At 39.5% G+C, this 27,350-nt stretch overlaps 1 long non-coding RNA gene across 1 annotated transcript; it reads right to left on the bottom strand.

Moving 5' to 3' along the window:
- Positions 1–8,505: 8,505 nt before the first annotated feature.
- LOC106965304 (uncharacterized) lies at positions 8,506–18,964 on the bottom strand. Its single transcript, XR_001428604.1, has 3 exons — positions 18,869–18,964; positions 11,919–12,073; positions 8,506–9,564 (listed from the first exon to the last, which is right to left on the bottom strand). It is a non-coding gene; the product is annotated as an uncharacterized LOC106965304 (long non-coding RNA).
- Between the last annotated feature and the right edge of the window lie 8,386 nt (positions 18,965–27,350).

The following is a 27,350-nucleotide window of genomic DNA, read 5'->3' as shown; positions in this document are numbered from 1 at the left end:
GCAGCTTAGAAGCTCTTCCATATTAGTGGTGGGAATCGATTAAAATCTCTTATCGAGTTAATTGTGGGGTCTGTAATTAATTGAAATTAATCACATTTAAAGCAAAAATCATATTGATGAAATAAATATTTATAACTTAAATACTGCTTTGCTACTAAATTATTGAAGAAAATAGACATATGAGCTGAACAACAAAAGTTAATGTTGTTTAACTGTTATTTAGGTTATTAAAACATCAAACTGGTATAAAGTGATGTTACACCAGTTCAGCTTTCAAGTTGTTCAAGATCCTCTGATCATTCTTTTTCTTTATTTAAAAAAAAAAAAAACTGCTAGCAACCTTTTAATAGGACCTGGCGTAAAATTTAAATTACCTCAGTAGCGTTCCACATGCTGTAAAACGTATCCCAGCAGTCTGCATTTGATTAACACCATGAAAAAAAAAAGAACTACTTTACCGCATTAAAACCATTTTAAGCCATAATATAAACAAGGTCATTATCTGCAACCTACACTGTGCACCCCTGGCTCCCAGCAGGACCCTGGAGCTTTCAAAGGTATTACAGCTGAGCAGTCGCGTCAATGCAAATGTGTTTTTGTGTTCTGCCCCGTGGGAGTATTTGTGTGTTGTTGTCAAGTGATCTTAATGTCACCGTGCGCGGTTGAAGAGATTGTTGTCTACAGCGGTGTACGACGGGCACCGCGCGGGAACTGATGTCTATTTATAAGCAACAAGCTGACAAGGACATGACTGAACACACGGCACGTGTTGCTTGTCTGCAGCATTACTCATTAAAACACAATATGTTTTACAGAACGGCGGAACGGGGGGAGGAAGAGGCTCGATGTCGGACTGCACCGAGTCGCGCCGGGTGCAGCGTTCGGTCGGTGATGCACGATGGAGACGTCAAGCGGCAGAGTGGCTATCAATCAATAGTCACGATTAATATGATCACGTTATTCTTGGGAGCTAAACAGACTGAGGGACGGCGTTAATCTACCTGTCAGCTTCCTCCAGCTCTCATCCCCCCCCCCACCGGCTACAACGGCGACCGTCAGTTTGATATTTGTTTTGTCTTTTTGTTTTTTTTCTTCCTCCTCATCCTGTTACTGCTGAATCATTTAACTGAGTAACAACTATATCACCGCCGTGAATCATTACACAGGGTTCAGGGGGGCCTGGCAGAGGGATGGATGAGGAGTTAGTTATGCTCCCTTGCTTCCTCTCCTCTCAGCCGATCTTTCTTTCCCCCCCCCCAGTCACTCACTCACTTAGACACACACACACACTCACACACCCACACCCACACTGAATTTCACCCCACACACCTCCGAGCGCACGAGCCCCATCCACTTTTTCCACCTGGTGTGGGAATATAAATGATCAATTTCCCCAAGTTGAGGTAGAAATGCTCATAGAGGAAAATTAAATCCCATGCCTGAGGCTGATGGGATATTTATCTCTCCCGGTTTTATCTACTGCTCTCTTCTCTCAGTAGTTGGCACATTTTCCATCAGTGGCTTTCTCCTTCAAACAGTTTGCACTGTGTGTGTACACCGAGTCCCCGCTTTCCTCTCATGGCAAGTCAATGTGTATTTTATTTTTTTCTCCTTCCCTCCATAGCAGACGCACCTCGGACCTCTGATCTTGCTTAGAAGTTGCAATTGCGCCGCACAAAGCCAGGGTGTTTGGTACATTTTTAAAGACAAGGGTGCTGATTGTTCAGAGGCGAAGACAACCGAGTCCTAATCGGCCAAGGCGCTTTCAGGCACGTAAACAGTTGTTTATCGTCGGATGGAGTCTGCTCCCCGATTCCTGCAACCAATCAACTTCCAAGTAATTATACTCCCGGCTAATGGTAAACATGGCTACCTGATGTCTTTGGGGATGAGAGGGGGGTAGAGGTGGCTGGTGTTCATTGTTATTGCTTTGTGCTCTTAATTTCATTGGTGAAGATGCTGACAGCTGCCAGTATCAGCAGGTAGTTCAGGTGATGAAGCTAGTTTCTCTCTCCTCCCGTCGATAGAAAGCAGTATTGATTGGGGGCAGGGAATTGAACTGCAGGGAGCTGTGGGAGACGGTGGATGTCCTACACCCCCTGGCATCCGTGGGTTTGTCAGCTTGGCTGGCTTTCAGGATCTTGGTGATTCTGCTGGCAATCAATGACCTCTTTAAGAAATGCCCGCATCCGCAGAGACGCATACGTATGACATGCTTAAGACAGCATTAAAACAAGGTTTCTAAGAGTGCTAAAGGACTCCTATATGCATCAAAACCACTTACTGACACTTGGCAATTGAAGAAAAACGATTTTCATACTTTATGTGATGGATGCCTTTCTGAGAAAGCGTTCTTGGTAAGTCTGTCAATAGGTCACATGCGGTGCCATGAGAGTTTTTGTCCCTTTATCTTGTCTGTCTTTGATTTCTTTTGCCACGTTTTTGTTTTGAAATCATCAAACAAAAACAAACGAGAAACAAATGCTAAACTGTTTCTCCGCCATTAGCACATTTAGCACGAGCATGACTGACAGCTCTAAGACCCTCCTCCTACCTCTGATTGGTTGATTTTCACTGGGCGCGGTAGCAGTATTTCAGGGAGGAAGTGGAAGAGATCGATCTTTTCACTGATTATCTGTCTCATATTATACAGTCATGACATGGTGACAGTTTTAACAAATATGTAAAGACAATATTTTTGTAAAAGTTACATACTGCAGCTTTAAGAGAAACCGCTATCCAGCTCCTCTAGCCTCTTCTTTATATGCCCAGGCTCAACATAGTGAATTGAGAAAAGTTAATTTAAATTAGTTTAATCAAATATTTAATTTACATTCTCCAGTTATATTGGCTTGGTAGATTAGTGAGAAAACACTGAAAATGGACCGAGTTAATTGAACGCCCTGCAGGCTAATTTTTATTTCTTTGTTAATCTAAACCTGGGGGCATGGTCATGCCATGGTTAATGCAGTTCAGATGCCTCACAGGAATGGGGTTGTTGGTTTAAATCTGGTCGTCTAAGTCCCTGCCGAGGCATTTTCATGAGACATTTGCATGTTGTTCTTGTATTGATTTGGCGTCAACACAAAGAGAGGAATGAATGACAACATGTATAGATGCTGATATTTCCCTCAAACCCTTTATATAACTATCTGAATGATCTCATGTTACATAGAAGTTCACAGGCAGAGCTGCTTCTAAAAGTGCTGTCTACCATCTACAAATACAAATGTTTTGATACTACACCTTAGTTCATGAACATTGTTGGTTATGGTGTCTCTCATCTTCCTCTTGACAAAACCCAAAAGATTCTCTTTGGGGTTCAGGTCAGGCGATACCAGGTACTGATACCTTTGGCGGTGTGGGCAGGTGCCAAGTCCTGCTGGAAAATGAAACTAGCATCTTCATAAAGTTGACCAGCAGAATGAAGCATGGAGTGCTTTAAATCTTTCTGGTATCCACTTGCACTAGGTCTGGACTGGATAAAAAAATAGCAGACCACTGACAGCAGATGACATGGATGAAGAATGGGATGCCATCCCACCGCAATGTGTGACCAAGATGGTCAAACTTCCATACTTATTGTGCTAGATAATATTCAGCTCTAATCGCTGATGACCCTAAATAAACTGCAGTGTAGCCAGTGGTGCTATTTTCAGTCTATGAATGAGATCATGGAGTACTACAACACCATGACGCAAAACTTTATATGTGACCACACTTCATTTTAACCCACTACAATAGCCTCCTACAGTCACAGAACTGGTGTGTTTATGGTATCTATAAGTAGACTTATATAAGTCTATAAGTATCTATAAGTCTGAATTTCGTCCATTCTAAAAAAAAAAAAGGGGGGGGGGGGGGGGGGCAATTTTAGATACACATGCAAGGGAAACGGGGCATATATAAACTTAATTTTAGAAGATTAGATCATTGTAACAGTGTCTTTATTGATAACTGTAAAACTGCACTGGTTCCCAGTTTGTAAAAAGATTATATTTAAATTCTCAATGATGGTCTAAAAGGCTTTCAGGTAAAATATATTTCAGATTTATATAGTCAGGCATGAAGCATCATCTGTAACCTGCTCACTCAACTCAGTGTTTTTGAGACCAGAACTAAAAGGTGACGCTGTTTAGTGTGTAAAAGGTGAAGAACTCGCTGAAAACCTTAAATGTGCACAAGCTGCTGGTTCATTTATACCAAGAATAAAAACATTGCCATTTAATACAACTTTTCCATAAAGAGCTGTAAAGCACTTTGAATTACCCTGTGTATGAATGGTGCTGTACAAACAAACTCGATATGCCTTCAGAACTCCCCAATTAGTAAACAGAGTCCAACTGTGTGCAATTTTAATCTCTGTAAATCCAGCTGTTCTGTGAAGGCCTAGCTGGTTAGTTTGTCGGGGAAAATTAAAAGAAAATAGAGGATCAAGGAATACACCAGACGGGTCAGGGAAAAAGTTTTGAATTTGTTATAAGTCAGGGTAAGGGTTTGAAGTTCCTCCCCAAATCTTTGAACACATCGCACAGCGCTCTCCATAAATGTAATAAATAAGTAAACTGTGAAGTTTTCCTTCCGATTTACAATTAATTATATGCTTCTTTGTGTTGGTCTATCACACGAAATCCTAATAAACTACACTGAAATCTGTGGTTGTAATGTGGCAAAAGGTGACTAAAAAGTTAAGATTTCTGAGCTTCTGGCCCATTTTCCTCATTATAGGTTTGACTATACATTTTTTCTTTACAGTGTATCTGAAAACTGTTTCACTACAAAGTTTTTTTCCTCCAAAATTTTACATACAAATACTGCATTAAAACAATGTGAAAAAAAATGTTGTAGAGGTTTTTGCCGATTTAAAAATAGAGAACTGAAAAAAAAACCCCCACATTTATTTAAATCTGATACAATCTGGAACAAGGCTTTGACAGAATGTAGAAAAGTGAATACTGTCCATATGCACTGTAGATTATTGTGAAGATGTCAGGTTTAAGATACTGGCTTGGCTGAGAAGTAAAACATGAGTAGGTTTGATCAAATACAGAAATAACAGAACAAATAAATCCACTCGGAGTACAAGACGACAAACAACGTCAAATTTAAATATTTCATATAAGATGTTTCCCGTCTGATCCTCGTCAAGGTTCATAAGGTTTTATTTCATGTGAGCAGATTTTCTTACATCTTGGCTGACATGCTGCCAACATGCCCTACGCTTTCTATATAATTTTATTCAAGAGCAAACCGATACTAAGTCCCTACCTCATTTATATGCAAATTCATTTTTATTCCATCACTCAACTCTCAGTCAGACTTGGATGAGGATGTATTTTCCGATTGTATTGTTTTCGGGTTATGATGGGCCTCGGGGATTTACCTGAGGGTGTGTGCTCGGTTTTTATGTTTATGAAGATTGATTCTGCTACGACTCTTTTCTCCTCTTCCTCCGACTTCATAAGTACAGCCGAACTCTTAACTTGTTTTTTTTTATTTTCAAGATTTATTAGCACTTCTTGTTTGCTCTGCTGTATTTTTTTCCTTTTTACAACATAAAATATACTCTCTCCCAGCCGGTGCTAAAGCCGTCTCTTCCTGTCAGTGACCCAACGACTCCCTCAAAGCTTCCACAAATAAGACGCGTCCAGCGAAGAGAATCACTTTGCACATAATTTCCCCAAAGTTGAAAAATAATGATGGAATTTAGCTCAGCTCCCTGACCTCTGCCTTGTAGCAGATCGCCCAAAAGCTTTGTCTCCTCGCGCTGCGGTCAGCTCAGGAATTTGTTCACAAGGTTCTGCATCCATCAGGCCAGCCACAGTTTCTCCCTCATCAATGTCAATAAACACAAACAAGGTGAAAGGCAAAAAAATAAAAATAAAATAAAGAATCAGCCGTGGTGGAAGCCGCTGCGCTGCGCCTGGCTCTCCTATCCGTAAAGGGACAAGAAAGGTTACATTTGTCTGAGCAGACTGAGCGAACTACATTTAATGAGAAAGGATAAGGCACAGGAAAGGGCTGAGCAAAGTGAAGCCACAGCACATATAAACGATCCCCCTGCAAACACACGACACAGACGGAGTTCAGGTTGGCACCTCATAATTAAAAGCAACTGAAATATTCATCCTAATGGGTTTTGACATACTGTTGTGTTCAACATGTTGTTTTAAAAAGTAACTAAAGGTCATTTTTAAATTTCTGAACATTTTACTTCACCAAGTCAAAAAGAAATATACAAACGGAACTATTTTTGAATATGTAGCTTTGATCAAAACATCAATCATAGAATTGATGTTTTGTTCTGCTGTTTTCCTGATTAATGTCTGCGTCTTCGATCCATCTTAAAGGGGCAGTACTGTGTAAAATATAATTTTTTAGCTTTAGATAATGTTATACATTCTTTCAGACATGTTTGAGAAATCCTCAAATCTCCTGTGGCAACCATTCAGCTAGCTGTTAATCATTGTTAAAGGGTTGAAAGAGGAGCCATGTTGTGATGACTTCCTGAAGGCGGAGTTTCAGAAACAGCAGGAGTTTCTTAAAGTGACAGTAGTCAAATTTCAAGGTGTTAAATTACAATGTAAAATTTCTTTCAAGTCATATTTGATATATAAAGCCTTTTGATAAGAACTGATGAAGGAAACATAGTTACTTGATTGTGCAATGTGCCTGGAAAACGCGTGATACGGTCTCTTTAATATCATTTTGTTAAGTTAGGATCCAACTCGATCATGTTCACCAATTAAATGATCGCGCTGATTCAATTCTACGCTGCTATTGTTTTAAACTTCATCTGTGATGAAACATTTAATTTCCACCAAAGGCAATAAACGATCTGTCCTCTATTACTTTGAACACAACTGTAACTCAGCAACTTCAGTTCATTTAGAAGCTGATGTAAAAGTAATCTATAATGCATTTATCAATTCCTCCTGGCTAACTGCCACCCCGCCGGTTCAGGTCAAACACTCGTGGCCCGCTTGCTCGACTCCATTAACCAACAGTTAATAATTTTTGCTGATGCTAGGTAAATCATATTCCTGAGCTCTGACAAGTTTCCACTACACAGCTGGATGGATTTTTCTTTATTGAAAGAAAAGCATTTTTTTTTTTTAGTGTGTCGAGGGTAAGCTGTAGAAGTTTGATCTTAATCCTGAGCTGTTGGGTTAATTGTTACACTTCTTTTAGTGCATCTTAGGAACAAGATTTACATGAGTTATTGGAAGTTGCAGAGTTTTAAAAATTCAGAGGAACAAAATGGAAAAGTCCATATCACCCACTATCAAAACAACATTAAATTTAGTGCGATAATTTCTGACAATTTATCGTCCAGCAAAACTGGTTGTCGTAACAGTGGTACGTACAGATACCTGAAGACGACAGATTTATCTTTCACTTAAGTGTAAGTATTAATAGTAAAATAAACAGCATGGAAATGTTCAGGAATTAGTCAGTTTCTGCGTCCCAGAAATCAATGTGCTCTGGTGCAAAATGTGTAAATCAACCTCAAAGCACAAGCAAATGTTTTTGTGAAGACACTGGAAACAGATCGGTAACAAAGTGTCATCATCCACAGTGAATTCTCTCACCGAAAGGACTAAAATGTCACTCAGGAAGCAGAGAGCCATTATTCTAATAAAGAAACACACATTATAGTTTCCAAATGCACTCCGTGATAAACTACTTTAATGTTTGTAGACATGCCCTGTGGTCTGATGAAACTAAAATGAAAGGGTTTGGCCATAAACATCATTGTTACATTTGGAGGGGAAATAAAAGTTGGAAATTAATGCCGTGTTCTTTCTTTAAAAAACCAAAAAAAAAACCCCTTCAGTTCAAGCTTGGTTTATTAAAAACTGGGCCGGGTTGAAGGCACTTGAAAGAGGAGCAACCGTTAGTCATTACTCATCACCCAACTGCATGGAAAGCCTGCGTACTCCTGGTCAACATTTCTTTCTTTTCCCAGATTGTGCTATCTGAATATTGCTGCTCCCTTTCTGTCTGTTCTGTTCCTCACCTGGAGAGGGCAAATCCTTCCTCTTCAACCAGATTGAAGTTAGAATACCAAATCCTCTGAGACCACCCACCCAACCATGCAGTACGAGGATGAAATGGGTGCCAATCAAGAAGAAATAATGGCACAATTCCTCCAGACTAACCTGGCTAATGCCTTTCTATGCAATTCCAATAAACAATTTACCATAGCAGAAAAATAATTTATTAGCCGTCATTGGTGGCCATGCTAACTAGCCTGAGCATCACATCAGGCTATGCTAGCTGCAGCGCAGCAGAGCGCAGGGGAGATGGAGGGTAACAGCGCTTAGCCCCGCCCCCTGGCTCTGATAGGTTATTTCTAGTTTGAACTGGGAGCACTGCCATAAAGCAGATTAGCTTTTTATGCATTTGGCTCGTATTATACTGTCATGACAAAGAGACAGTTTTAACAAATATGTAAAAAAAAAAAAAGTTTATAAAAATTACCTACTGCAGCTTTAAAGTGTAAAATAATATAAAATAATTCTCAAAATATTTTTAAAGATATTTACTTATATAAAAATTACTCATGTGGATCAATCTGGGTAAAAAGTTAAATGAGCTGCCTCTCCTACTATTCTGCTCTTAATTACTCCACTAGTTTAATAAAGTAAGGATTTCAGATACAAGATATTCCTGAGTTTGGAAAGCCTCAGGAAGTGAGCTATTCCCAGCTGTGATGCGTTGCTGAGGTCTGCCTCTCCCTTTGTTTTGTTTTTTCTCTCTCTCTCTCATTAAGGTTTTTTTTTTCTTTTCAAACCTAATTCTCCACGAAGCCTCATTTTTACTGCTCTTTCACTCTTTTGCTTTCTTTTTCACTGTGTGTCACCTTGGATGATGACGCCAAATCCATATTCACACCCTTCTCATTTGAACCTCTGTGCATTTCTCTTCAGCGCCCGCGGGCCCTCTGGAAACGGCCTGCCTCTTGTTAATTGTGTGCAACGTGATCTGTGCCCCGTGTCTCCTGCGATTGAATTGTGTAAATATTCATTTGGCAACTATCCGGGGCTGTGGCAGTATTGTTCCGTCTTTTTTAAAGCGTGGGCTTGGCTGATCGGGAGCAGTAAAGGGCTACGTTTGTGTAGCTGCAGGGATGATGTGGCGTTCCAGGTCTGTGCATCATTCCTCTTTTTCTTTCTTTTTTTTTTTTTTTATGTCAGGCGCCTTTATGTTTTTCAGCGGGGATTCCTTTGGCTGTTATTCACCGGCAGCTTTATGACAGCCACATAAAATAACTTAGGCTCGTTGTGTGTGGCGGTACGGGGGGAGACAGAGGACATAATCCATATGTAGGTAAGCACCTCGGCTGCTGCACTTTGTGCACTCTAAGCAACCGGGAGAGAGCACCGGAGCGAGTACAGATGATGACCTTGGGCTCGGCTCCGTCAGAAATAGCCGAGCCGAGCCGCTGTGGTTCTGAGGGAAATATGGAGAGCTGTCATCATGAACAATGTTGTCGTCCTCTTGTCTTAAAATAAAAAAAGCCATCAGTCCCCACAGAACACAGCCTCCGCGAGAAACGACCTGCACAGAAAAACGACCCCAAGGTATGTCATTAGGTACTAGACATTTATTAAACCAACATCGGAGAACAAAGTGAAATATAGTACATGAGATTGTAATGAGATCTTGTGGAACAAGGACAGATATTAAAACACACTTATTTATGCCAATGTTAAATCTGACATAGGTCAGTTTGACTGCTGTTATTATGGGTTATATGATGACAACTCACATATTGTCCTTTCCCTTTTTTTATATTTGCAGATTTGTTTGTTTCATTCTCAGCGTTTTCACATATGAGCCAGAGGCTTTTCTATTCATTTTGTCAGCTAATAAACTAAGCTAATTTTATAAACCTGCTTGTGGTTTAATGCAGTGATTTCTAAAATGTGACACGACTAAACTTCAACGCTGGTGAAAGTCTGGGCCAGTAGAGAAGGATAAGCTGACAGGGCATCTGCTCCCGCAATTTTTAAAATAATCTCTGTGCGAGTACAAAATGAAATTTTGACAGAGTAAGATAAAATCAGGTTGTAAGCACTGCGAGGCTAGCTAAACGTTAGCTTCTAACACAGCTAACATTAGCATCTGCTTCATAACTTCCTGTTAGCGCTAATGGGCTAGCTCAGTTTTTAGGGAACTTGTACCACAGCTTTGTACATCTTGCTAAAAATCTAAAACATTTAGAATGGTCAAGCTTTAACTGCAGAGAGATTACTTTAAACACAGTTTAGGTTTTTGAATTTCTGATTGTGAAACCCAAAATGGAATTATCAGAACGTGTCAGTAGGCTGGTCAAGCCTAAAATAGTCTACACTGATTAGAGGTTTGTACAAGTTAAAACCTTTACACACAATCTCTTTGCAGAAAAAAAGAGATTGTTGGGCTCCCTAAAATATTGTCACATCTCATTTCTTGTCTCACACCGTTCTATCATGTACTAGCTTGTCTCATAAACTGGATGTATTGTTAAACTTTTGATAGAATGTCATAAGACAACAAAGCTTTTTATTCCCCCTGGCAAAATGGTCAATTAGGCATTTGCTAAACTGCCTCCAGACACTACAGATGTTTATTAGATTTGGAAGATGTATAGGAACTGAATGGAGTTTAATTTTACTGCGTTTTACGCCAATAAAAGATTACGATTTGCAGGTATGGTACCGTTTCATCTGCTTACACAGCTGTGTTAAATTTCACCGTTGTGGAAACACGGTAAAAAGAAGTGCACTGGTAAAGAAAGCCTGGCTCGCTCTCTGCAGGAGGTGACAGAACATAATAAGAGAAATCTGAAGAATGGTAAAACCATCAGACTTCATCAGACGTGAATCAAGATAACAGGCAGGGATATTTTTCAAAATGTTACAGTGAAGGTGTGAAAAAGGGGGGGAAATGTATCAGATGGGGAAGAAAAGAAAAAGTCAATTTTACTATCATAATTTAGCTGTCAAAGTTTCTTTCCCTGTACAGAAATTGGACAGGAGATGAAATAAGAAAATCTACACCATTAAACAAATCTGTTCCAAAAAGGAAAAGCATGCAGATTTCTTCGTAACTGAGTTCTTGAATTCAGCCAGACAGACCTTCAGAGCTACATGACAGCAGGTAATTTATAAGGATCACAGAAAGTATCTGCAGTGAAAACACAGAATAGGTCAAACTGGTCCATGGCTCGTAGAGGACAGGTAGAGGGTTAAACAGCATTAAAATGTTTGGATGCCTTTCTTGCCATCGAAGCCTTTGACATTGACTTAGGGTGACACCTTCCAACCTGTTTTGCTTAGACAGATAAATGACAAATGGCCCTGACTGTCAGCCAACATCTGTTATTCAGCTGCAGCATGGCCTGCCACTGGGACGGACACACACACACACACACACACACACACACACACACACTGAGCTTGTTGTCCTGGCACCAACCCACAAAGCCAGCCTCCCACTGCACAGTCATGCAATTAGCGCCAATCGGCGATCAAATACCGTTATCTGAGCTAGCTCAAGTGCAATCACACACAAGTTCCCAACGAGTTTGGTTGCTTGTGCTTGTATCAGTTTATGGTGAAGTTAGATTGAAAACATGGGGGGGGGGGGGAAACTCTGATCTCCAATCTCCCCCTTTGGGGGGGCGGGGCAAAAAAAGGTCCTAAAAGTACGATAAGGACAGATGGTGGAAAGGCACAACAGCCTGCACTTTATCAGGTTGTTACTGTAAGATAACCAAGTTTAACTATAAGGTCTGGTATTACACTGATCAGGCATAACATTATGACTGCCTGCATCATTGTGCAGTAGCTCCTCTTTGTTGTCAGAACATCCCTGACCTCTGACCTGTAGATGGACTCCACAAGTCCCTGGAAGGTGTGCAGTGTTACCTGGGACTGACATGCTAGAAGAGTCTCTGTGTCCTGTAAGTGGAGTGGTAGGACTCCATGGATTGGACTTCATTCAGAACTTCCCACAGTTGCTCAATCTGATGAGGGAAAACTGGGTCGGCCAGCCTGTTCTCCATTTAGGAGCAGAACTCCTTCTGTTGAGAACATAAATAAAGTGTCAGTATATTCTGGTTCCCATAGCTGACCCTCTGCATTTCGTTCGGTAGTTCTTCTGTAGTTAATGTCACACCATTTTTGGTGGGGAAAAGACAGTTAAACACACTGACAGACCCATAGCTAAAATCCTCAGAAATAGTGATCCGTCTCATTTCAGCAACCTTTAGTCTCCTCTGTGAATGACAGAGCAGTTTTCATCCAGGAGCTCTTAACTAGTCTTATTAATTTAATAGTTATTTCGTGAAGAATCGTACAAATGTACATAGTTCTTCACCGCATCAGGTAAACGTTCATCAAAAGTACTCATGTCTCCCACAGTTACAAAAATCCAATGGTGGAAAAGGACTAGCTGAACATTGCTGTCAGCACATTTTCACGTAAAAACAAACTTCTGACCAATAACGCACCACTTCGGACAGAGCTCTGTCCAGATAGTTGGAACAGGGCTTGGTGTCGAGTTCGGTAGTTGAACGAAATGACGCAACTTTTTTCACGTGTCTGATTTTGGCACTTCGGATGAAGTATGTCGGGGCCAGAAGGAAACACATATTAACAACTACGAGGGGCTTGGGTTATGAAAGTATCCTCCTTAAGAAGAGTTGATGAAGGAAAAGTCACGCTAAATCAAAGAATAGCCAAGCTAGAATGTGATAGACGTACTAAAACACGCAGATAAAGATGGACGTCTCCCTGTGGTTTGAAAAAGAAGATCTTGAAACATTTGTTTCTGTAAATGATGCAGTGTCCTACTCCATACTGCTTCACCCGCGCTTGGTGCCATTGTTAATATCTATGTATCCTCTCTAGGTGGAAGTCGGCGTTAAGTCAAGGTTAAATGGGTGAGTTTTTGAGCTGCATTGTGTTTGGATGCTCTGTAATGTGCTAGTTCTTTAGTGATTATGTATAGCAGGAGAGCGGCGGCGGTGTTTAGGGACTGTTATCTGCAGCCTCTTTTCATTTATGATGCTTTTATAATGGTCTCTCCTTCATGGATCACACCCTCACAGGCTATACACCTCACAATGATGCATTCTTTATTATATTTAACAACAGAGGTTAAGCACACAGTACACAACGGTGTCCTTGAGGATCTCAAGTAAGCAGTGATCTCTGTTTAGGCTCCACAGAGGAATAAGCTAGATATCCTCACATTTTTTCTGCACCCTGCTTGAAGCTGTATTTGACAGAATTAGGTCTAGGACAGAGAATGATGTGCTAATTATCCGAGACAGCAGATTATCCTCCTTTGACTGGATTCAGGTTAACAGTCTATCGTTTTTTTTTATTTTACATTTCTCTGGTTGTGGTCTGGCCCTATTCCACTGGTATTAGGTTGAAAGATGTCACATGTTCTCCCAGAATAATCCGCAGAATCAATTTTCCAGGCAACTGTTTTATTTTCGTTTCTATAACGCTGCGTTTTACCACCGTTTCCTGCAAGACAAACAACCCGAAATATCTGTTGCCCACTCACTTTTATTCAGCTGTTCCTGAGGAATGAGAAGATGTGTTCACACTAGAAAACATTGAGCATTTCGTCTCTTTTTTTGTGTCATGACACCTCACAGTTGCTAGGCAAACCTCCTGGTCAGATACACAGCTCACCTCATACAAGTCTTCAGATAACTCAAGACTTGTATGAGTCTTTTTACAAGTCTTCAGTGTAAAAAGGTCTTTTTAAAAATGTCTTCTACATCAAGTACAGTCATTTGGAACCACTCATCTCCTTTGGTTCAGCAAACTCCTGAGTAGTAGAGCTCAATATCTCTCAAAAGCCTCAGAATAAGAGGCCTGTACTTGTATAGTGCTTTATCTAGTCCAGAGGATCCACCAAGTGCTTTAAACTATATTTTATTATAGTCATTCACCCATTTATACACACTTTCACACCCTGATGGTGGTAAGTTGCTATTCTGTAGTCACAGCTGTAGTAATAGGTCGAAATAACTGACACCCTTTTAACCAACCACTTTTTTTTTCACTTTCGCTGCTCAGCTCTCACTCTTTGTGGCTCCGCCCTGTTCAGAACTTTGTCTTGATTGACAATATGGCGGCTTGTCTCCAGAAAAACAGGGCACATGCTAACTAAGAGGATGAACCGCATCAGCCCATCCAAGCGGAGGCGTTATATTTATTTGAGTGCAAATGTGCGCTGAGGGCATCGTTTGGTTTGATTCCGTTTCCGTTTTAGTTCTGTGTTGTAGATTTTTAACAGTGTTTTTTTTTTCCATTTGTTTGTCTTTTGCTAATGTTCACCTATTCTGCTTCTGAACAGGTAGCGATAGGTCTATACAAAACATCTTCATTCAATTTTTTGCACCAAATCATTCTTAGTAATGAAACTTTATTCTCCCCAGTTCTGCCTATTTTGAGCTTTTTTGTAGGGGCTCTTGTCACTTTAAATCCAAATAAGCCACTGCTGGCCACCGAACACCCCCTCAAATGGCTGCGAACAGATGAGCAATTATAAAACTGTACATCTTTGAAAAGCAGAAGTAGAGCTTCCTGCGCAATTAACAAGAACACAGCAAGTGGTTTCTGGATGTGTGTGTTTTTTAAGCATTTGGGCTGTTTTTTTTTTTTAAACCAATAGAAATATAAATGGAAGTACAAAAATTTGCAAAATGTGAAATTTTCACAATATGTCCCCTTAAGATAAAAATTAAAATTTTGAATAAAATATTACACAGAAGTAACATGGCCAGCTTTGGTACCATCACAAACAGATACATTTAGGAGAGTATAAGGCCCCTCATTAAAACATTAAATGCAACAGGATTTAACATAAAAAACATTCATATTCATAAACTGGAAACCCACTGGTTACAACAAACACATACTGCTGCCCAGATTGTTGTTCCTCTTTGTTTCTCCTTGTCTATTCTGATTATTTCCTGGTTATGCGTGGCATCATTTCCTGTTGCAGTATGTTGAAAGGAAAACTCCCTTTTCAAGCTCAATGTGGATAAAATGATAAATAATTTAAAAGCTTATTAATGTGTAGCTTACGTTTAAGGTCAGGTTAAGATTCATAAGCTTAAGGTTATGAAGGTAAATCGTCATTAAACATGAGAGCTGTGGTGCTGAGAACGTTAAAGTTTCTTAAAAATGTCAAATAAGAAACAAAGGAACAACTTTTTTTGGGATCTTTCCTTTATTGTTCACAATTTGACAATAATGAGGAGCTGGTGGACCGGCCAGCAGAACACAGTTCACCTCCACATCCACTTTTACGTGTTGCCATAACTTTTCATTTCCTCTTTAGGCTACATTTTGTTTGAAACAGTTTGATATAAAAACCCACCATTAAAAACAAACAAAAACACAATCATTGTAAAGTACTCATGTATTGTATGGCTGTTACTGTAATGCTGTAGTTAATTCGGTGATATGGCAGCGTTTGGGATGGAGGTCTGGCAGCTGTTTTCAGGAAAGCTGCCTTAAAAGCTCCCTGATTATCTGCTAAATGCCACCATGTTTTTCCTGCAAGGTGACAGAAATTTCAAAGCATTTTATCAAGCGGCAAGTCAGACTCTGCTGGGCTTAATAGATGCACCACAGGTTTTCGTCCAATATTTCTTCCACACGCCTTTGACGCATTTAATTAGTGCGTCGTGAGCCACCTCAGAGTTTGTCAACGGGGATTTATATTTGTTTCTATCTCGAAAGCAAAGACAGTAAGTGTAATTTGAGCTTTTAGTACATGCTATTTTCAGGCCGGCTGAAATTATATTTAGACTAACTTGAATCACTTAGCATGTCAAGTCTTTAGCTCCCGTCGTATCCCACAAAGTTTAAACCACAGTATTAAAAACTAGCAAACTTACATGGCAACTGCCTAGTTAGAGAGAGGTGCTGAGGGTGCATCAAGAATTCACTGAGTTACTAAAGTGACACTGTTTCCTCACTAGTTTGAGCTTTAGTGGTGGTTGTCTGTGACTCAAAGCTGCTTGGTGTTTGTGTTCACCAAGCAGCAAAAACAAATATTTCCCAACCTTCTTCAGTCTGAAAGGCCCGTAAAAAACACACAGTGCCATCATCCTCCTACCACTTCCTGCCAGTGGTGGTCCTAGTCTGTTTGGCGCCCTGGGCGAACCATCTTTCTGTTGCTAGCTCATGCCGCCCATATCAGAAACCGCCACTGCTTCCTGCTGTCTACTTTGTCTTTTCTGCCAGTAGCAACATCCGGTTGTTGATCACATGACTCATCTGAAGCAAAAAAAAGTGTTTTCATTGCAGTTTTGCAAAATAAACTAATTTCAATGCAGCCAGAAAACCACCTTATCCTAGCACAAAAAACTATTTATTAAAAAATGGTTTTGTGTTGACATTAAGCTAATTTATTTTCATAATTCCACAGCTACTGCTCCTCCTCTCTAGCTGGCTAAATACACAGAAGAACAAAAGCCGAACATGAATATTAAAAGTCCACAAAGTCACATCAATAGAACATTTTCTGCTGCTGTGGTGTTGCTGTCTTTATTAGTCAAGCTGTAGCAGCACAGTGTGCGGTCAACAATTAGCATTTAAAATGCCACTCACTTCAGTACCAAACAGGCCATGCAACATGACAGCGAACAGAACGTGTCGCTGGCTGACTGCTGGGCTCCGGCTCCACCGGGCCCGTCGAGAAACACCAAAAAGTACGGAAACCTCGACACAGAGGACGCCGTGGCGTCCCGCAGAGTCCCAGTCAAACAGCAGACTCCCGTGACGAGCACTCAGCCACATTTACAGTACAACCCAGCACGAACACACCACAGTGAACTCCCAGTTTATGAAAATTAATAAACAACTTAAATAGGGAAATGGATAATTTATGTACAACATGTTCAACTTTTTAGTGAGCATGTGTATTTAGCGATTCAGCGGCAGAATTTGAAACAGCTTGCAGGAATTTGCAAACAGAAGCAGAGGGATGTCCGGTAACTTTTTGGTTTTTTTGAAATGACAAAAAGCATAAAAAAAAAAAAAGGATTAAAAGCAAACCTTCAAAGTATAATAAAACTTCCACACACGTTTCCCTCGAAAAATCTTAGAAAATAGTGATTGAGAATCCCCTTAAAGAAAGAATAGTTCCTGATTTATCTCCCTGCGTACGGCGTGTGTTTGAGGCTACTGGCGTTTTCAGCCTCGTTGACTCGTTAATGATGTGGTAAAATCACGTATGAAACCAGTCGGATGAACTCCGCCAGACAGAAACATGGTATCATCTGCAGCCAAGAAGCATCAGTATTATGTTTTGCATGTTTAAAAGCTCAGTAGAAACCTCACAGTGATTTTTCTTTTCTTTTTACTTCAGCATGATTAAAACATGAGTTTTTTCTCTGTCAAAACACAGCTGCGATTTGTGTTCCCCCCCACTCTCCCTAACATTAACAAGAGGAGACAAAGATAGGCCTGTTTAATCCCAGCGTCATGCTTTTCGTTTAGTGAGAGAGAGAAAGAAAATCTATCATTAGGCATAAAATAAATCAGCGAAAAGGCTCGCGCTACACATTACCGAACAGATCTTGTGATTTCATAACAGACGAAGCTGGATGGCGAGGTGGGGGAACCTGCTGTCTGAAAGTGGGGCGCGGAAAATCATAAAACTATGGATAATGGTGCATGCAGGGCTTAGAGCGAGGCAAATTTGGTGGACTGAAATGTGTTCCCCGGTCGGAAAATCACATGGAAAGAAGAAGAAAAAGGAAAAGATATGGAAAAACAGACATTTTCACGTTCGTGCGCTTGTGACTGGAAGTGCTGCTGCTTGATGAAAATGTTTTCATATCTCAAAGACATGAGAATACTAGAAATATTTCAGCATGTCTGGTGTTGAAGTTATAACAGATATATGCTTTTATTGCACCAAGTATCATCAGGTAATAGGATATTATGTTGACGTGATGTGTTAAGTGAGACAGATTTGTAATTTGTAATTGCCACAAATAATCCGCACAATCTCATGTTTATGTCTGAGAAGATTAATGCTTAAACTAGTATTTATGCATTTATGTTTCCTGTTTAAAATAAGCTGGATAAATGTTTTGAGTTCATCATCAATTTTGCTGAAATACTTTTATTGTAAAGTGGTGCTGTATCATAAAGTGGGGTGGTTTGTTTGATCTGTTTAAAATTAATAAAAATGTATTTTCCAACCATGTAGTGCCACTGTATTAAGTTAATGTCTTGTCTTGTCTCATGTCTTCACTACGTTACTGACTGACTCAGGAAAACAACAGGTGGCATCAAACCTCACTTGAAAAAACCCATCTAGCTCAGATTCTAGAGTAGGACGAAATCTGTTACAATAATCATGTTTTTTCTATACGAAACGTATTCACTCAGAATCTGATTGACATTTCTTAGTTTATTTTTTTTTATTTATTTGTTTTTTTATATTTTTTTGTACGATGTTTACACTCTGTTTTTGTGACATACTTCATGTTATGAATATGTGCTGCGAATATCTCTGTTCTGTTATTTATTTATTGGGTTTTTTTTATTAATAAAAATAGTCTGAATCCCCCAGTGCAAGAACATACCATTACCGTGGGCACTACTCACCCTACCTGATTCTGATTTTTTTATTAGTCGAGAGTAAGCATAAAAAACACGAGACATGAGTAATAGTTGTAAAGAAAGATTGGGAGCAATAAAACTCAAGTATCACAAACGCAGACGCGGTATGTATGTGACGCGATTTTACTCGGAAGAACAACTAAAACCTATAATGAAGAAATGACTTGAGCCGCACAAAACAAAAAAATTTAAAAAGTTTAACTTACGTCATTTTGCTGAATAACGTAGTAACGTCGTGGACTCTGCCTATGAGCAGTTTCTCTCCTTTCTGCTTCCTCCTCTGTTGTTCTTGATTACAGAAGCAGCTCCGGAGTGCGAGGGTCGGGTCACAGCTGTAGCTCATCCATCACCTGCTCCAGAAATACCTGGCTGCTGCATCCACACATCATCAGATCTAAAAACTGCTTACAGACCCCAGGCTCTCCGGCTCTGTCACTTTGTTTTCGCTTTTAACTTAGCTGTTCTTTCCTCCTGGGGATCTGCTCACAAATCTAGTATATATATATATATATATATATATATGCTTAGCCTCTAGCTTGTGCTTTAAGAGCAGAAGTAACGGAGCGTGGCAGTAACTCCAAACATTTTACCAGTCAGTTAATGATGCTTAGTAAAAACATGATGAAGCTAACTTAAATCACTGCAAAAACACAAAATCCCACCAAGTATTTTCGAACTAGTTTCTAGTGTACATATCTTAGTAGACTTGGAATAAGACAAAAGTAACTTTTAAATAACTTTTTGAACTAGGCCAGAATTACTGGGTCAGATTTTGTGTTTTCCTCTTCTCTGCTGAGCAACATTAAAAGAAAAGAAACCTGACGTGACAACCAGTCAGTAGTTGCTGCATGGCTGCATTGATCTATAAAAGGCTTGTTTTCTTTTAATATTCACTGTGTTAACCGGATATGAAGCATGTGAGCAACATCAAAACTGGAACGAAACAGCAACAAATGTAAAGTCAAGCAGTGTTTGTCATGTTATCTGACCTCTCATTTAACTCGCGTCGCCTTTCTTTAACCTCGTTTAGTAAGTGAGCGGGGCTGTTGAGATTAAAGAGGCTTTCCCAGGGAGAACTGAGGAAAAAAATCAAGAGTGGCATAATGCAGATAATTCAAAAAGAAAGGAGCAGAAAGGGGGGATGGCGTATGCGTAGAGTCTCTGAAATCTTACACACTGCCTTTAAGGTTAAAGGGAGTTATATTGTGTAAAACTGTTAATAATTGTTTTTTTGTTTTTTCAGTTTTAAACAAAGCTCTCACTTTTCTGGATCAAACGACTAGAGGGGAGGTGTTATGCGTTTTTCACCCTCGGAATCATTTTGTAGTAAAGTAACTTATTACTTTAAATATATTCATGAAATGTGCCTGAAAAGAAATTTGACTTTGTAATTTGACACTTTGAAATCGGGGCTCTGTCTCTTTAAGAAGCTCCTGCTCTACTCCTGGTCGAAGGAGGAGCTTCAACCTCGAAGGCGGGGCTAGGTCCTCCCAGGCATTTTGCAAAACTTAACAGTTGCCATAGAGATTAAATGATTTCTCAAACATACTTGAAAAACTTAAACCAAACTTCCAGGTAGGGAAAAATAATATATAATTTTGTAAAGCTCAAAGAAGTTAACTTTACCTATATTTTCTGTTTTTAAGGCTGTTGAACATCTTACTAGCTTTTTATGTCAGAAAGTAAGGAAATGCTAGATTATCTTCTTGCTCTTTTATCAGCTTTTAACATCTTCAGTAGGATACAAGTGATGTTAGCTTACCTGTAAGCAATTTCTGTCACCTTTAAAGTGTTTTGTTTCATTAGAACATGAAAATTAAAGAATAAAATGCAGAAACTGATACATTGTCGCCTTTTTTTTACTTCTATAGGTTGCATTATCCGAGAAAAACTATACCTGTCGAGAAAATTGAGCACAGCACCTTTGGATTTATTTTAATTTTGTGGGTTCAAAAAGTCTAAAACATGCGATGAGTAAGTGATCTCGTCTCTGTTTCCAAGACAACTTCAGCTTTGAACATCTCACAGTTACTCAGTGCTGCAATCAGTTTTTTCCCGAATCCCGTCTGACACGAGACTAACAGGTTGATAAACATTACATGTAATGAATGTCTCACCCTATTTTTTCTGTTGAACAATGTGACAGCAACTCACTGCCTGGAAGTCTAGATTTTGCTTTTGCTGTGTCACAAACTGTTCCAGCATGAATGCTAACCGTCTTTTTAAGTAGCAAGTTGTGCAAAATCTTCCTCCTCAGTCATGTCTCATCTGCAGTTAAATATACTTAAATTGTTTGGAAACCACACGGGTGTTAATGTCAAGAGAGGAGCAGCCTCTGGTTTTCCTCAGATGCCGCCTGAAACTAACAACGTTCCATTTGAACCTGTGCTTGCTGAAAAAAGGAGATTTTGTTTTAATGAATTTATGATAAATTGGATTAGCTCATCAGGACATCCAGCTCCTCTCCAATCCAACATTAGCCAGATCAATCCCTTCACCTTGTCTTTCGCTGATTGTGCTTCCACAAATGTCAAGACATTTGCGAGATTAGATTTTGATGATTTTAGATGGATGTTGGTGGAGAAAATGGGCCTCCAAAACCTGATAATGCGCTCCGACCTTCAGCTTTGCATGTTCCTGTAGACGAGGCGGAAAAAAGCAATCACATGATTTCATCTACGCGAGCACTTATGGCAGAAGGCCATTTGAGACGTTTAAACAAACGTGTTTTTGTTTTTGTTTTCAGGACTTGACAAAGCACCTGCACATTGAGAGCAAGAGCCTGGATAAAAATAGGTTGCAATAGGTGTTAAACATGACACCCTTTCTCCGCAGGGCATTTCTCCCTCTGCTTTCTAAAGCCTTGTCTGCATGCATCCAAGTCTGAGTCCCCTGCTGACAAGAATTATTTAACAGCCCTTCATTTTCAGTGCCTTGGGCTTTCTGCGTCAGCTCCTGTTGTAAGGCAAAGACTCGGTGTCAGGGGAGTAAGACCTAAATTCGCTGTATAAAGGCAGATAAATCCATTTCAACTCAGTTTGCAAAAACGAGGGACAGTCAGGAACCGTCTAAGCTAATATCTGCAGTCTTCCTTATCTCGGCTCTTGGTGATGGCCAGTCAGCAGCAGGGAAAGTGAAAGGCGCTCCTGGATTGGCTGCTTTGCAAACGCTTGCCAGGAACGCACCAAGTAGCAATATGCCTTGGTATTTCAGCTTCCCAAGATCCAGTTTTAAAATTATTTTATGCATGTTCTAGAAAAAACAAGTGACAAGAAGTCATCCTGCCAGAATTTGATAATATACAGTGGTTTTTATGCTACAGTGGCCTAATATCAGACATGTACACATGTAACGACTGTTCTAGTGGTAACTATTGACTGATTTGTTCCCTCTCAAAATCCACAGTTCAGCTTTATTATTTTTGTACTTTTCTTTTATTTACCAAAAATATAAAGTAATAAAGCCGCTCTGACTGCTTCGTTTTGTAACATTTGAGACAGACCTGGCAAAGTGATGCTGTAATTAATAATATCACCACTGGATGTCTGAGACATGTTACCGAACATGTCCTTTGAGTCAATGTAACTTTCTTTAATTCAAAGTCTCCTACTGGGGTGGCAGCAGGGACAGTGTTTGCCAGCCACCAGAGCCGTCCATGTACCCACACTAATCTTAACTTAGCTACTGGTTTTATCAGTCCGCCTGTGACCCATCAGACCACTGCAGTTCTACCAGAAGTGGAGCAAATACATTTAGTCAGCTTTAATCAAACTCTAGTTTGTTTTCTCTAGAGAGTCCGGTTAATTTGATGTGGACCAAAAAATCGAACTCTGGTCTAAAAATCTAGATCCCGGTTTGGTTGACATGAAGTCTGGTGCGGAGCGAATGCATATGTGAAAGCCAAGCGGAACGGAGACCACCCGAAAAGCAGGAGGCAGACTGTAGCGCAGGGCATTGTGGGTAAATACAACCAAAACAAATGTGCAAGTGTAATGCTAGCAGGAGAAGTGGCTTATAGTCGTTTTTACCAGACAAAACAGAAATCCTGCAACTGCTAAAATCTGACGCTGCACCTTTTCTGTTTACATTTTGAAAATAAGGAAGTTGCGCTCATGTCTTCTTCTTCTTCTGAGGTTTCTGTGTCATTTCCTTCTGTCATTCTTGGTACAGTGCCACCACAGGCAGGGGGGGGGGACAGGTTCTTCTAAGGGTTTGTTTCGTTTGACAAAGTGCAGAGTGTGAAAGTGAGCCATACCTGCTGAAAATGTAACAAATGTTCCCCAATTAACTGAGTCTGCCTGACTATCAGGTGTGAAAACACCCTAAGTCTCATTTGCTCGAGCTCTAAAGGGTTTGTTCCAGTGCTCTTCTATGTCTCATAGTCAATTAGAAAGTTTTCAGCACTTCCAGCAGCCTCGAACATCACGATTTTCATCCATTTGATATAAATATTTTTCCGTTTGAGTTGTATCGAGTCAATAAATAGACTAAAACAGTTACGCTATCTGAAGCTAGTACTGAACTGCACACGATGGGTCATGACCTCTGAATTTTTGCAATTCAGCGTGGAACCTGCACGCCACCTTTCACTCAAACTGGACTATTTGGGAGGCAGTATGGTAAATCAAGTCTGCCTGCACTGGTATTCATATAAGAAGACTCATTTTTGGAGAACAGAGCACCAATGGACACGTCAAGATTAAAGCTAAACCACTTGCTTGGCTCGAGTGCACTCAGTGTGAACTTCAAGACTCAAAACTATACCTCAACCCTAAGTGGCCTTTCACCACTCTTACCTACAAACTCATGCTGATATGTACCAACACAGATTACATTTTCCCAGAATCTTGCTTTAAAATGTAAACTATGCCTTTAAGAGGGTCACAAAAGTAGCAACCCCTGAAGACATTTCTTGACATGGGATTGCTGTGATCGACACGTCCAACACTTTGACACCAGATGGAGCTAATCATGACTTCATTCTGAAATGGTTTTTATATCAAGATTGCCTGTTAGGAGAGAAAGCCATAGACTGTGTAGTAATGGCCTTCCAATTGATGTTCCTTTTAGTTGGAAATGGTTGCCATGAGTGAAACCATGAGATGAGTGAAATGATTGAATTCTAAGTCACGTTTCCATCTGTCCAGTATTCATTTCCTTTGTGTTATTATAGGTCTAACCTTGTGTAAAATGTGAGCGTCCTGCACCCGAACATAAAAGGGTTTTTATAGTGTGACAGCAGCTGAAGTGGGACATCTCTTGTGCCCTTTTTGGATAATATGTTTGAATTTCAGCACACCCCAGTGAGGATTACAAATGCGGCAATGCAAAATTGTTTTACTTTTCACACAATGCTCATTTATTTCACTGTCCAATCCAGGGAAATTTTTCTTTTTTTTACTGTGACTATAAGTCTTGGATTCTCTGAATATGATTTATTACTTTTTGTTGCTGAACATTTTTTCTACCATAATTCCCTGTGAACAAAGCAAAAAAAGAAAGAAAAGGTTTCTCCATTTGACCTGACAAGTGCATTTTAATGACGCTGTCTTTGTTGGAGCTCTGTAATGTCACTGCCCAATGATTAGGTCAGCAGCAACACTGACTGAGACGCAGCACTGCGTCAGTCAGATCTGAGGCCGACAGCCTGAGGCAAGTCAAGTAAATTAAATCCTGATTAATTTTCTGACAAACCACCGCAAACAAAAGGGATTTTTTAGAAACAACATGAGATTCTTCCATCAGCTGTACATTGCATACAGGAAAAAAAGGGGATTTCACCACACTGACCCCAGTGGCAATGCCTGGCACTAAGCTTTAGCTAGTCCTTAACAAGTTTACTGGTCTTTAGCTAGTATTTAGCTCGTCTTTAGCTAGTTTCTACTGGTCTTTAGCTAGTCCTTAACAAGTTTACTGGTCTTTAGCTAGTATTTAGCTCGTCCTTAGCTAGTTTCTACTGGTCTTTAGCTAGTACTTAAGCTAGTCTTTAGGTAGATTTTAGATAGTGTGGAAAATTATCCTTTCTCCATTAGGTGAAAGGATAATTGGTTGAAGAAGAGTCAGTGAGCTGAATTCATGAATTCCATTTATTAAGACTAAAACACAGCTGGTCCATTTCTTCAAGCTATCTTAATGGGCTAACAGAGCAAAATGGCATCAAACAGCAGATTGTAACTCCCTTTGTTAGCCTATGTAAGCTACACCCCAAAGAGCACATGCCCTAACATGTCATTTCCTTTTAGCCTTAGCTTTGTGTGTGTGCGCTATGTGTGTGCACATATGCAAATACGAGCATGCAAATAGCTATAAGAGATAGAGAAAACCACAGAATTATTTATTCTCAACACTAGTCTTTAGCTAGTTTCTACCAGGTCTAGTTTTTAGCTTGTCTTTAACTGGTTTTTACCTGGCTTTTAGCTAGTGTTTAGTTCGTTTCTAGCTAGTTTTTAGCTAGTCTTTAGCTAGCTTCTAGTGAAACAAGCTAAAAATACCTTGATAAAAAAACATAGCTAGCAATCACACTTGATTTTCAGAGATATAACCTGGAGAGGGTTTGTCTGCGTCCTAAGAAATAATCATCTTCTTTCTTTTTCATTTCTTCTCTTCTGCAATTAAAAGTATTTCTCTGCGAGGTATGAAGACAGGCACACACGTGTGGTCGTATGCAGAAAGGTTACGAAGATGTCTTGTTGCTGTGGAACGGGAGAACAAAACCTTTATGTACATTACCAGTTTTTTTTCTCTGTCTTTATTTATAAGAGTGTGTGTGAAAAAACTGAAAAGTTGAAGCAATTCTATAGTATGAAATATTCACTCGCTTATAAGGTCTTAGCCTAAAATGATTCAAATCTAAATCTGCCAGGTCATGGACAAATGTACAAAACTGTGTCTGAACTTAACTATATAACCTGAGCACAAGTTGCTTCATTTAGTTCTTTTATTCCAGCTTCCCTTAATGATGGTGTCTGGTTATGCACTTACTTCATTCTGATCCATAATAAAGCTTTTTTTTTTTTACATTTACTCCAAAGTAAAGTCATTTATAGTTCCACTTTGCATTGCTGGAGCGCGTCTCTACGACATCGAGTGCGACCCCAAAAAAACGATAGACGGCGTAATTAGGCATGGCGGATTTGGGCCAGAGAGGGCATCTGTCTTCTACAAATGAGCGACAGAAGATGTATTTAAATGAAGAACCTTCTCTCCCTGACAAAGTTACAAAATAAAAAGGATGATGTGGAAAAGAGACCACAGCTAGTGTCACAAAAGAGCTTGGAAATCAGACGGCGTAGTCGGACTGAGTAACACGGCTCTCTCTGAAGTATCAACCCGAACGCTTTCTTCCCCTGATGAATACATATGGCCGGGGAGGAATGATGAATCCCTCCCTTCCTGACGGCAATAAAGATGCCCAGTGAATGTGAAATAGAAGCAGATGGTAGCCCGAGAAGCGGCGACACACACGGCACTGTCATGATGGAGCATGGGAAAAATAAATCAGACCTCACAATAAGTGAACGTCATCTTTTTTTTTTTTTCCCCCTGAAACTTCTATGAAGGGCTTTCAATCCATTAACATTTAACTGGAAATATGCCAAATGTGTTTACGTTTATTTACTGACCCCATTATGTATCAGCTTCATTATATTGATGCTGGGATAGCAGATTAACAGAGTAAAAGCTGACAACACAAAGCATAGTGTTAAAGAAATAACGCACAAAGATTGTTGTGACTCTCACACATCATCAATTTCTCTTGAAAGTTGAGCAGTTAGGTAGATTTTACAAATTTTTGTTGGTTAAAAATAACTAAAGATGATCACAAAAGATAAACTAAAGTGTGTCTCATTTTGCAACACTAATTACAAAATAAGCTGACATTTTTTGAAGTTCATCCAAGGCTCTGCGATTTTGGTAACTTGACAAAAATTGCTCTCACTAAGTCCAAATTGAATTTGCATACAAAAGTGAAAGACACTGCAAAAACACAAGTAATTTTGGTCTATTTTCTACTGCAAATATCTCAGAACATTTGATGTAAGACAAAACTAACTTAAAAGTAACTTTTCAACAAGATCCAGGAGCTTGTCAATAATTCCTTAGTGCTTAATATCAATAAAATTAAATTAAAAAGTAGTTCCATTGGCATTTCACTTATAAAAATACTTTTTCCCATTTATAGGTGAAATAATCAGAACTGGTACTTTTTAAAATCAATATTAAGGAATCATTGACTTAAAACAAACTCATATTTCTTGCTGAAAAGTTAATTGTAAGTTAGTTTCATCTTATTTGTACCAACATATTTGCACTAGAAACTAAACCAAAAATACTCAGTAAGATTTTATGTTTTTGCAGTGAAGGATCAGGTTTCTACTCTAAATGGTGTGAAGATTCAGTTTTATTTCTTGTTACTGTCTGTTTGCCTCTCCTGTAAAGTTTCTCTGTCGTCTATTAACGTGTGGAATTTGCTTCCATTATTTTTCAGGTCTGCATAAACACACACAAAGAAAACTGAAGATGGAAAATATTTGCATTTCAAGATACGAGTCCGAATTCTGTAAAACTTTAAAAGAAAAACAGCGTCCTATTTGAAGAAGATCGTTTAAATTCAGCACAACACAACTCAGTTTTCTGTGGAGCTCAATAATCTCTCTGATATTTGCATTGCAGACAGTAAACACACAG

This window comes from Poecilia latipinna, unplaced genomic scaffold, assembly GCF_001443285.1.
Source record: "Poecilia latipinna isolate Pla-1442-1.1 unplaced genomic scaffold, P_latipinna-1.0 Scaffold1799, whole genome shotgun sequence".
NCBI lineage: Eukaryota > Metazoa > Chordata > Actinopteri > Cyprinodontiformes > Poeciliidae > Poecilia > Poecilia latipinna.
Note: the sequence above shows the minus strand (reverse complement) of the source record. Positions and strands in the feature narration are given on the sequence as shown.